The sequence below is a fragment of the Bidens hawaiensis genome, unplaced genomic scaffold (genome assembly GCF_021521415.1).
Source record: "Bidens hawaiensis isolate Kalapana, Puna unplaced genomic scaffold, B.hawaiensis_p1.1 tig00021219_1, whole genome shotgun sequence".
Taxonomy (NCBI): domain Eukaryota; kingdom Viridiplantae; phylum Streptophyta; class Magnoliopsida; order Asterales; family Asteraceae; genus Bidens; species Bidens hawaiensis.
Genome location: NW_027493287.1, coordinates 207557 through 212215, shown reverse-complemented (window position 1 = coordinate 212215; position 4659 = coordinate 207557).

Here is a 4659-nt window from a genome sequence, read left to right as displayed (position 1 = left end):
CCGGGAAATAACAAGAGGTTACGAAAGATTTTTAAAGGAGATATTGGTGCACTAGATGGGACATTGATACATGCTGTTGTTCCTACTAGGCAACAAGATTTATGCAATTTGTCATTTTAACATGATTTTTACGTTTCTTGTGGCTGGATGGGAAGGGGTAGCACATGATTCTAGAATATTATCAAAGGCATTATCAGATCCACATGCGCCATTCTCATTTCCACAATTAGGTATGTTTATTGTTTGTTAATTATTTCTATGTTAGTTTAATATTGTTGTTAATTATAAATATTTGTAGAGAAATACTATCTTTGTGATCGATGCCGCGTATGCACACATACGAGGATTTATGGCTCTATATCGTAATGTGAGGTATTGGCTTGGAGATTTTCGTCAGAGACGTGCGTTAAGCAATACAGAAAAAATTAATCATGCAAATGCAAAACTTCAAAACATCATTGAGCGTGCTTTTGGTGTATTGAAAGCAAGATTCCCTATATTGAATAGGATGACACCATTTTCATTGGAAACACAAAGGAACGTTACCTTTCCATGTTTCGCGCTACATAATTTTATTAGGAAACATGGTTCGGACGATGAATTGTTTACACAATACGATCAACCCGATTTGTCGCTTGAAAATTGTCGTGGGTACATTAATGCTGATGAAGACGAGGTCGAAGCACTTGGCGCTGCATCAGATCAGGAATATATGACTCAGTTACGAGATGAAATTGTTGAGCAGTTAATGCAAAGTACGGAATAAATGATTTAAAAAACGTTTGTGGTATTATGAATATTATTTCAGTGTTGTTGACTATTATTTAAATTTCGATGTTGAAGAGCTTGTTTATTTAAGTTTCACTTTATTGAGATTTCAGTTTATTTTAGCAGTCTACGGACATTAAAAAACAAACAGTCTTCCTGTTGCAGACTGCAGATATTTGGTTCACTTCTTATGCTACAGATGTTTGCAGATGTGATCCGCAGACTATAGACATTTCACCTCTGAAAAATACACAACACCTTGGTGTTTTTTCGTGATCCTGAGGAGGGGCACGGGGTGCCAGATCCAAATGATTGGAGAAATTTAAGAAGGTTAGATAGTTTTCTTTGACATTTTAATGAACTCATCGTTAGAATTCAGGTATTAGTTATGATATTGTTTAACTATTTAGTGTATAGATATATAAAATGCATAGAGTAAAAGAATGAAAGCTGTTAGTTTTTTCATTTTAGATGTACATTTATAGTAACCTCATTAATAAACAAATGCTAGCTTTTAAGTTGAAGTTGAGCTTCAACCAATTTATATGGAGAAGATAACAGTTGGTGTTTTCATTATATTCTTGTACTTCGCATTTATATTAAAGAATTGTTCATGGTTGCTCACTTGATTTTAATCATGGAAATTATAAATATTTCGTCATGAAATTAAATGCTAGTCCATGTCTCTTTTGAAAGGCTCTAAACTCAAATTTCTCATAAAATAATATAAATATTTCGTCTTAATATTAATTCAATAATTTTATCTCGTTAGTTGATTTTGTGTTAATATCTTTTAGGTACAAAGTTTATTACCTTAAAACACATGTTTGGACTCCATTAGTTTAAGGGGTATACACCAATGAACAATCCTCACTGATCCTAGGTGACAGCCACTTGACCATTCACCCCCCCCCCCCCCGCAAACACACACACACACACACCGGTCTCACGCAAACACCGCCCCCTCTATTTTTGATCACGCGTTGGTTTTGTAACCGTTGCAAACATTCGGATTTAAAAAAAATTGTTTAATAAATATATTAATTACATTAACCTATTTCAAACCATTTCAACTCATTTCAACATATTTTTAACATTATACTCTTCTATATTTCAGCCAATTTCAAACACATTTTAACCCAAAATGGATCTCAACTTTACCCCGGAGGTAACGCAAGGTGTGGTTTTAGCTTTTGACGAATGGATCAAATATAACGAATACCTCCAACGACAAGCAAATTCAAGTCAAACCCTTCATATCGATGACGATGTTAAAGAGGTGGTGTCGGAAACCCAAACCCGCGGAAAAAAAAAGATAACGAAAAAGCGGGGCTCTAAAGAAACCGAACCCGAAACCGAACCTGAAACTTTTGCACCTCCGGTTCGAGAGAAGGTTAACATGTGGAACATTATCGAAGAAGTCGCTTTGGCAAGAGGTTGGGTTAGCGAAAGCAAGAATTCGTCAAAGGGTATTCTTTACAATTTTATAATTTTTTTAAAGATCTCAATTGTTTAAATATGTCTGTCACACCCCTGCTTAGGGCCTAGGCGTATGACCAATAGTTGGTACCTGTTTTGTAAATACATCAGAGTTGCTGTTGATTTTAACGGAATACTTTGGTTATAATAAAATATTAATTTATTTGAAACTTTGCTCGGGTAATAAATACCCGAGTGTTTGATTTATAAATCATGTTTAAATCTTGTTTATAATATTTTAATAATTTAAAACTGAGCCATCTTTACCTTGCGAGCATCTATCTCCATGAATAATTATAATTTCTTGCTACATGTGCTAATCTGTTTCCCTGAAATGTGAGGAAAAATATGTCAGCTATATGCTGGTGAACACGTATGACTCCATAAAACATTTGAATGACAGTTACAATACAATTATAGTTTTCTGTACACTCAGCAGAAGTATTGCTACTTCTGGGCTTTGTACCACTACCCTACACACACACAAATGTTCCTCGAGCCATGTATATGTAGCCCGTGCATGGATAACTAGTTATGATTGTTAGACCGCAACCACTTGGCCTTTTATTGTTTAGGCTGAACAGTTATGTTTGGATCCAGACACATGTGTAATTGGTCTGAGTTGCTTTTATTTTCTATCTTGTATTATAACGTTTTAGAGATCACATAATCTCATGTAAACGTTGACTGACTCATTAAGACAAACACCCGTTCATCTTATCGAGTATAAATATGTTTTGACTGATTGAAAAGGTTAACGTATTCACATGTACCATCGGTGTGCGTTTGAAACCTTGACTGTGAATGATTGGCTGACTGATTGGTTGATGATTGACCTATAAAATAGGTTTATATAAATACCCGGATCATTTCTTCATTCGGCTATAGACCTTTAGTCTAGTTTTGATAGCTTTAAACCTTGATTGATCATTTGTTCGAATGAAATATTTAGACCTACAGTCTTTCTGTTTATTTACAAATCATATGCTGAGTTTCTTCTTCATGAAGAAACATCTATAATATGTTTCTTCTTCGAGAAGAAACATTCATTGACTGCTACCTTTGTATGCAAAATCTTATGTGTCTTAATTATGAAGATACAATGTTTTACCTATATTCTGACTATATCCTTATAAATGAAAAATTATGCGTTTCTTAATTGTAAAGAAACATTTCTATAATCCTTTGTATGTGTAAAGCTAATGTAAACATAATTATGATCAAGGTTTGGGCTATATCCTTGACTATGGTCTAGTCCATATAATATAATAATAAAATAATGACTTAGGCAGAACCCCTACCTTACGCGGGTATTCGAAGTTCTATTACTAAGATTGACCGAGCAGCACTTCCACTTTCTATCGCGTTCTAGAGCTTAGACTGAAGGAACCTCAGAGCTTGGCACGCACTATGATACTCGGCACACAAAACGACGCTTGGCACGCAAAACGATGCTTGGCACGCAAAACGAAGCGACACATGGTGTTTGTCGTGCTATGCAAGTACTTCAAGATAGATTGTCGGGTTATTTTCGGGTGGCACGCACTTCAAGATATCGTCGGTGTATGGCACAGATTACGAGGTGACGATTGTTGGGTCGTGGCATGAAAACCGAGGTAATGAGAGAAAATATTCTAGAGAGAGAAAGGTTTGGTGTGTGGAATGAATGAGCCGTGAACCCCCCTTTTTATAGCTGATTTTGGATCCCATCGCGAAACGCGATGGGTCATCTTCCTTAGTCGTCGCGTATCGCGGCGCCGTATATTTTATGCCGCCATACCACGTGCTGACAGGTGTCCACTGACTCATCAAGGTCCACCGCGATACGCGATGACCTGTGTTCTGGGCTCATCGCGTAGCGCGATGGGTTCCTGAATTCAATCTTTCACTTTTGGTCCCTTATCTTTTGTTAGCTTGTTACTTCTGGGTCTAACCCCCATTGTCCAAAAATACTAAGGCGGCTCTCAAGCAGCTCGCGACGATGCAAGCCTGCGAAGTGCGCCATCAAAGCGCCACATTGCACCCATCGCCTTTCACCCTTGGGCGTCGGGTGTTTCGCACCCTCCGCTAGGACCACTGGATGCATGCTAGGCACAAAAGAATATTATATGGAATTTTATATATTTATAAAGAGCTTCCAAATCTTTACCACTTTCCATGTGTGATAGATTTTAACTTCCCTATTTATACCTATGTGAAATGCTTCTACTTTCTTACATCTTTCAATGTGGGATGGAATTTCCTTATTCCATATCCTTAACATAAGATAACTTTATTTATGGGATATTTTTATTTCGTTATAGAATGATTTTATTTTCTTTATTTAAATTTTCTTATTACTTATTTTAAAGAATAATTTTGATCATTCAACTTTACAAAGTTGTTAAATTTGGACCAGAATTTTGGGGATGT